This window comes from Arachis stenosperma, chromosome 10 (assembly GCF_014773155.1).
Source record: "Arachis stenosperma cultivar V10309 chromosome 10, arast.V10309.gnm1.PFL2, whole genome shotgun sequence".
In the NCBI taxonomy this organism is placed as follows: Eukaryota; Viridiplantae; Streptophyta; class Magnoliopsida; order Fabales; family Fabaceae; genus Arachis; species Arachis stenosperma.
This window is the reverse complement of record NC_080386.1, coordinates 77,367,764-77,376,369: the sequence shown is the minus strand read 5'-3', so window position 1 is coordinate 77,376,369 and position 8,606 is coordinate 77,367,764. Positions and strand designations below refer to the sequence as shown.

The window sequence follows — 8,606 nt, the reverse complement described above, 5'->3', positions numbered from 1 at the left end:
TTTAATTTATGAACTCTTCCATGTTACAGATTACTCTTTTAAATTAATGTTATTTGAGATATTTCAGTTTATGATTGCTTTATTCATGAATGCTTTTTATTTAATTTAGATAGTTTCCCTTTTTGGCTTTGGTTAAATAATTGGTGACTCTAGAGTTATCAAACTCATTGTTGATTGAAAATTGGATTTCTTCATTTCATTAATTCATATTCCAATAACTCTAGCCTTTCTCAAGGAAAGACTAGAACCTGAGGAATCAGAATTAATTTATCCACTTAACTTACCTTCATAGTTAGAGGTTAACAAAGTGGGAGAAAAATCCAATTCTCATTACAATTGATAAGGATAACCAGGATAGGACTTCCAGTTCCCATACCTTGCCAAGAGTTTATTTTATAGTTATTTATTTATTTTTCTTATTATTTTTTGTGCAACATACTGCCCTCTTACTTCCAAAATCCCAATTTTACCTTTTTCATAGCCAATAATAAGAACATACCTCCCTACAATTCCTTGAGAAGACGACCCGAGGTTTAAATACTTCGGTTATCAATTTATTTAGGGGTTTGTTACTTGTGACAACCAAAACGTTTGTACGAAGGGATTTCTGTCGGTTTAGAGACTATATCTACAACGCGACTGTTTTTATGAAATTCTTTACTGGCAAAAATCCTAACGTCAACCATCATTGAAGTTCAGATTTTCTGCAACATAGTTGTAACTAAATTCATAGCCAAAAGAGTGAGAATTCATAGTGAAAAGAGAAAATAAAAACAAACGCTAATAAGAAATAATGATAACAAACTCCTAAAACTAGCAAAAGAAAGCAACCAATAAAAAACAAGCTATTCACAATATTCACATAAAAAAATAACCAATAACAACCACATATTACAAATCCCTGGCAACAGCGCCAAAAACTTGATGGTCGGTAAATGTCAGTCTAGAATTTCTCAATAAAATTACTGCGTTGCAAGTATAGTTCCGAACCGATAATTAACTCCCAATCAGAGTTTGATTTGTTTGTCACAAGTGTAAACCTATAAAAATCAAGAGTTTTAAGTCCCGGCTCATCTCTCAAATAAATTGCAGTGAGGTGTGCGTTTTATCAGTTATGAATATAAGGGGGTTTGCGGATAAATGGGTAAGAAATTAAAATAACAAGAAAGTAGAGCCAACAACTAAAGAAGTATAAATGCTAAAAGACATTCCTGGCTAGGATTGAGAATCAAGGGTTTCTATCCAAGTTACTGACCACAAACATGGTGATTACTTAGAGTTAATCCTATTTAGTCATCTCTGCCATCAGGAGAAAGTCAAATAGGCATAGTCAGTCTTAATCCAAAAGTCTTACTCATCAATAGAAACAAGAACAACTAACAACCCTAAATCGCCAATCAACATTGGACATCAACGACTCTTGTGTCACTAACCATGCATGACAATTATAAGAGTAAACCCAATTAGTCAACCTTTAATGGTGACATAAGTCAATTGGGCTTAATTAATCTCAATCCATAGGTTTAGTCGTTAATGAAAATGAGATTAATTAAATTCTCCAAATTGTCACTCAATTCGGACATTAATGACATTAAGGTCACCTCTATTACCCAATTCCAAACCAAAAATGTGAAAATCTACCCTAAAACTAAGAGAAGCATTTTCACAAACACTTGGAAGGTATAAAATGAAAGTCTGGTAAAATTGCAATACTAATAAAATCTAAAACTACCAAATGCAAGATAACAATAACAATAACCAATACAAACATCAAAGAACATGAAAACATAAAATTGTATTAAATCAAAATCAAAATCAATAAGAGTTCATAAAATCAAAAGCAACAAAATAAAAGAAATAACAAGTAAAACTACAAGAGCTAAGGTGCTAGAACAATAACAAACAAGGAAAACTAAATCAAAACAAGATTAAAAACCTAAATCTAGTGAGAGAACTAAGTCTAAAATCCTAAATTCTAGAGAGAAGAGAGAGCTTCTCTCTTTAGAAATCTAACCTTAAAATGCTAAAAGCTATCATAATTGCTCCCCATTCATCCTTCTTGAATTTGGCTTGAAATAGCTTTAGAAATGAGTTGGATTGGGCTTGGAAATGCCTGAAATCGCGACCCACATGTTCACTTAAGTGAAATCACGTGCTGGCAGTTGTGCGTACGCATGGCTGGGCGAACTTCTAAAACATGCGTACGCACAAGGCATGCGTATGCATGACCATGAATTGCTCCAAAATCTAATTTCTTGATGAATTCTCCACTTTGCATACTTTTTCTTCACTTCTTCAATCCAATCTTTGCCTTCTAAGCCTAAAATCACTCAACAAACACATCAAGGCATCAAATGGAATTAAAGTAAATTAAATTTAGCAATTTAAGAGCCTAAAAAGCATGTTTTTACTCTTAAGTACAATTTAGGACGAATTCACAAAATCGTGCTAATTCAATGAATAAATGTAGGATAAGTTGATAAAATCTACTAAATTCAATTCAAAATAAACCATAAAATTGTGGTTTATCAAGTAGCCTTAAGACAAAATATTAAGAAGTCCAAAGAGGCTCTGGACTTCGATGTCTGGATCAAAACCCTAATTATGTGCTTATGGTGTAACTGTGTCAAGGAGAGGCTTAGATAATTAGATTCGAGGGGTGCTTTATCACCTGGTAACTTGGGTCAACTAGTCCGGAATCATCAATTGAAAGTCCATTAAGAACTGCCTTGTGACAAAACACTAAGAATCAAAAGCCCGTGAAGATCTTTTCCCTATCTCAAATAAGAAGTAAAATGCCTTCAAGTCATACAAATTCAAAGGAATTCTCATAATATAATTCAGATTTCAGTTTTGAAAATTTCCAAATCGTAAGTATGCAAGATTCATCAAGGATAAGAGAACTGAATGTAACCACAAGAATTATAATAAATCCCACTTTTGTTTTCAATATTAAAAGCTTTTCAAATCTTTTTTATTAAGCTAAACTCTGTTTATCTTTCTTTTTTGCTTAAGGACAAGCAAAGTTTTAAGTTTGGTGTTGTGATGACATGTCATCTTAAGCAATTTTTAAAGTTCTTCTTCATTTACTTTCTTAGGTTTTAATCAAATTTATTATGTTTTCTAAAAAAATTTAATAAATAATCAAATATTTGGAGTTGTGATAGTGATTTTGTGTTTTCAAGAGTTTGGCTACAAAATAAGTAAAAATTAAAGCTTTTTCACAAGAAAACACAAAGTACAGCAAAAGCGTGGTTTAAGGAACAAAAGTATGCAGCAAGGAGGAGAAATGGAACCAAGACAACACGCGTCGCTCCTGCACGCCTAATGGACAAGCCCTTGTGCTAGGCGGCCCGACGGCCTCACTACATGTCCGACGGCTTCTTCCCACGCCCGGCGGCCTCTCATGTATTCCTCTTACACACACAGCGGACCTGTACCTACGCCCAATGTATGTGTGTCCCTGGAAGGTGAACTTTTGGGCTTTTGCTCAATTTTCTCTAATACAATTAAGAAGCAACAATTAAGGTCCAAGTTTAATTATCTACATTATTAGAAGCCTTAATTATATCCAAAATGTTAAAGACTCTAGAAGATTAGTTATTTATTTTTTCTAGAAATATAAGAGATTTGGTTGTTATGATTTGATTTAAATTATTGTTTTGAATTTGAAATTGAAGTCAGTGAGTAGTTGTCTTATCTTTCTTTGTGAGAGATAAGATTAGGATAGTTTGAATTTGAATTCTAGAATTTACGATATAAATTAGTGAACCTTGTTCACAGAGGAGGACATTCAGTTCTTCTGCTTAGTTATTTTTCATGGGTAACTAATCCTCTGTCAAAGGGTAGGAGCTCTATTTATGTTTTCTGTGGGTTATTAATCTACGTTTTATTTTATTTTGAAGTCTTGCATTGATCTATTTCATGATTGGCTTATTCGTTCTTCATTCGAATTAGTATCATCGGAAGGTATACTAATCCCTTTTGAATTTTTTTATTATAATTGAAAATTTTAATATTTGAATTAAAGCTTGAAAACTCTTTCACATGACTCTTTGAATTCAGTTAGAAATAGTGGTTCAATTAGTGTGCGACACATGCATAATTTTCAATCACTCTAATTTTGAATAAGTAACATATAATTCGAATTAGAATAACTTTTGAAAATTGTGTTTTCTTCTCAGATTTAATTGGATAGGACTAGCTTAAACGCGACATATAATTCGACCTAAAGACTACTTTTAAATCTTATTTGAATCGAAATTAGTTTTTGTGCTTAACCTTTTTAATTAATTAACCAACAACTAATTGATTATTGAGAAACTGAGGAACCAAGAAATTAGAAATCAGTAACTAAAGATATGTCGTGAAAGATCATTGCATACTTCAAGATAAATAAACAAGATTTGATTTCTCTAAGTGCATAAACATCTCCGAAACCATTGACTCTCATCATCATTGTCTTCTCTCAAATCAACATCCAAGTTCTCTATCCGTAAGCATTCAAGCAATCAAGTTCTAAAGTTCTCAGCAAGACTCAATCTTGCCCTCTTCAATCCAGGTTCTTTTAATCTAATTAGGTATTTAATATGATATTTGCTTGCTTAGTCCTTTAATCCCCATGGAAACGATATCCACTCATCGTAGTATTACTTGAGCAATCTGGTGCACTTGCCAGTATCCGTGAACTTAAATTTTCGCTCATCAAATTTTTGGCGCCATTGCCGGAGATTAATTAAGATTGACAACATACGTCCGGTTAAATCCTAACTTAGATCTTGTTTACTTTATTTTCTTTTATTTCACTTTTAGGTCTTTATCTTCTTTTCTTTTCTTCTACGTTCTTTTTCTTTTTCTTTTCTTTTTAACGTTTTTCTTCGCTTTCTTATTTTTTTTATTCTATGTTCTTTTTCCTTTTTTATCTTTGTCTAATTCTTTTCTAAAATTAAATCATGTTTATTTTTTTTAAGTATTTTTTTAGTTGGTTTAAATTTATTTTTCTGTAATTTTTTTTATACCGCAAAGTATGTTTGATCTTGTTTTATTAGTGTCTTGCATGGAAGAAGGAGGAAATCCCACACCTCCTCTCTGGTACCATCCTGATATAAAGTTAACTCTATTTCAATTAAAAAAGCAAGAGCTAGGAGACAAAAAGAAGAGAAAATGACAGACAATCAAAACAATGCAAGAAAAATTTTTAGAGACTACAACACATCCACCTTTATCAACCATAAAAATAACATAATAAAATCTGGATTTGAATCCTCTAAAGTTTGAATTTCATTTTAGAGAATAAAGTGTGATCTTCTACCCTTGAATAGTTTCTCTTTCATATTTATTTTTTGTCCTACCTATGAAATCAATGGTGAGAGATTACACTTTACTCTCTAAAGTGAAATTCAAACTTTAAAAGATTCAAATCCATAAAATCCACAGTTCAAGTAAATAACTTTAAACTATAGCCTTCACTCATCTAATTAGTACAGAAAGATCAATTTTAGAATCCACAAAAAAATCTCCAACAACTAAAATCCACATCCGCCATCAAGGAATTTATGTCGGAACACATAAGCACATCTTTCTCTCAAACACACAACCACTTCTCGATCAGTCGATCTAATTTTCTTCACGCATGGTATGGCCTACGGGAAGCACAAACTGCAGCAGCATTCGCACGCAGTTTGGTCAGACGCATGCCAGTTTTGGAGCATCTCGCTGGGTGCGAGAAAGTGTCAGCAGTTGGCTGAGTGTGAGAAGCTGCAGGCGGCACATCCACCATCAAACACTTCTATAGTTCTATTCCCTACATACGAGTATAACACCATTTTAATTTCCATTTCAAATTTAAATTATGTCTGCATGGTTCTATAATATTTTTAATTTATTTGAAAAAAGATTAATTTCCTCTTGACAAGCGATGCCAATACAATTCTAAATTTTATGGTTAAGAAACAATAAATTGACATTGTCAAATCTCAGATCTCCAATTTATGCCCGCGATGTTCTTCACTGCCAGAAATGCACCTCCATGCTCTGATTTTCTGTCCGAGAGTTGTGCAAGTCTGGAATCAATCACCAGTAACAAGTGTGATTCCCAAAGATCCGACTATGGAACCATGGGAGTGGTGGTGTCAGTTGATGGAAGCGGTGAGAAGAAGAAGAGACTCAAAAGAAAAAATCAGTTAAGTAAGTTATCTTCTATGGCAGATTTGGTTGTCCAGAAACGCTCTCATTTTTGAAAATTGCAGAATTGAGGTTGGGAAAATTCTGTCCCAAACTCTGACATTTGCGAAAGAATTTGGACGACTTGAGAGGCATAGCAACTGAAACTAAAGAGGAGAGAATAGCTTGTCCTTTTTATTTTAATCCCTACTACTTTAGCTTGGTATTATTATTTCTATGAGTTTCCAGATTTTTATTATTGTATATGCTTATCTCTGTTTGTGTGGGTATTGTAATTGAATCATTTAATTACAATAAAAGTATTATTTTTAGAAAAAAAATAAGGTAGTGACTAAGCACATAAATATTTCATGTAAGGAAAATATGATGACTTATTAGATGGTTTAATTGTGTAGTATTAGATGTTTTATTGTAATCGTTATAAAATATTTTCATACAACTAATTGATTATCAGGTTTAAAAAATTCAAAGCGATAATATATGTACATGAATACATGATGAACGATAATAATAATAATAATAATAATAATAATAATAATAATAATAATAATAATAATAAAGAAATTAGTGACACTCAACCGACCAATTCCAATATAAAAGAATTTCTAATATATCAAAACAGTCAATAATGATAAATTTAATAAAAAAACAAAAATTCTTGCCGTCCTGTTGATGGACAAAACACCATTTCCGAAGCTGAACGTCATCTGCAGGAATGTCCAATTTTTATTTTAGTTTTCCTAAAGAAAATTCTGTTATATTAGTATGATATAACATCTTTCTTTAGAGGCAATATACAAGTAATTTAAATTGTTGACCAACAAAAACAAACAATAAGTGAACGGAAACTATTGTACATAGTACTGATGCAACATGGATGGATGCAATTTGGAGGCTTTTCAAACCACTTGATGAGTGCTTGCTACGCCACCGTTAAGGGTTAACCTCAAATATAAAACAGACTAATCAACATTATTAAGACTAAATTAAGCATTCAATTACGAACAAAAGGTATTAATTAAAAACTTTTATACAATTAATTTAACTGTCAAAAATCAAAATATTTATATTTTTTCTTAATTCATATACATAGTTTTAATTTAACAATTTCTTTATATATCTACCATTTTCTTTCTAAAATAATCTCCTTTATCAGATCATAATAAATTTTCGTTATTCCAAAAATTTATACTTAATCTTACTCATCAAAAAAATAATATACTTATTATTTTAATCAATTTTAAAATAAAATATATCTTTTGTCTCTAACATTTTTAATAATTTTTTAAAATTATTCCTAACGTCTAATTTAAATAAATTTTATCCTTAATGTTTTAATAAATTTTAATTTTATCTTTATTGTCAATTTTTTAAACAGTCAATAATTAATCATATTCTCTTCCAATATTACCCTTAACCAAAATACTAATTTAACCCCAATTTACTCAAGAATTCTAATTCAACCCCAAACCCGTTCAATCTCACCCTCCATCATCTCATCTTTCTCTTCTCTCACCGTCATAACCTCCCTTCTACCATCATTGGTGGCGCCACAACAACAGCTGGGTTACCACGACAACCATCGGTCTGCATCCTCACCATGTGGCGACATCGGCTGGGTTACCAACGGCGACTCCAACGCAGCCGGCGATTAGCCCTGCCTCGATTTTGCCTGAGAGAGGCATGGTGGTGGCGCTTCCGGAAACAGGGGAGGGGACAGACCACTTCTGTTTGAGGAGGTCATAAAGTAGAGTCCCATACGAGTGGTAGAGTAGAGTGTCTGGCTGAGGACAATGGCGAAGATACCAGAAAAGAGAGCAGTGAGGCCTTCTTGCTGGACGAGTTTGACACCGACGATTACAAGCCCGACACGAAGAGGTCGGGTGATTTGCGGAGGTGGTGAGACGTGGATGGATCAGGATCCAGTTTGGAAGGTGAGTACGGGTCGAAGGGAAGGTACAGAGGTTGGATTTGACTCGCCTTGGAGCTGCATGTGGACCTTGATGAGGTCGAGTAGGTGGGTTGAACAACCTGCAACGTTTGAAGCTATATCTCCTTCTACAAAACCCTTAACTCCCATGATATTGTGGTTGTGCAAAATCGATGAATTAGGGTTAGTGTATATTAGAATGAAAAGAATGGATTAGAGAGTAACTGAGATTATTGGGACCAATTGGAGTTGGAGATATCACTAGAGACCATAAGATGGAAATGGAGGCCACAGGCTATTGAACTTAGTGGCCACTTGGTTGGTTGGTCCAGAACTCGAAGCTGAGGTAGGAGGGAGTGGGAGTAGCACGACGAGGTTGGTGTCTAGTTGAGTAAACGGTCGGGTGACATCTTTGCAGCGCCGGAGTCCCTGCAGTTGTTGTGGCGCCGCCAATGATGGTAGAGGGGAGGTGATGATGGTGAGAGAAGAGAAG

General features: G+C 33.4%; 1 pseudogene; it reads right to left on the bottom strand.

Moving 5' to 3' along the window:
* Positions 1–7,587: 7,587 nt before the first annotated feature.
* Positions 7,588–8,606, bottom strand: LOC130958184 (mitochondrial uncoupling protein 5-like; annotated as a pseudogene).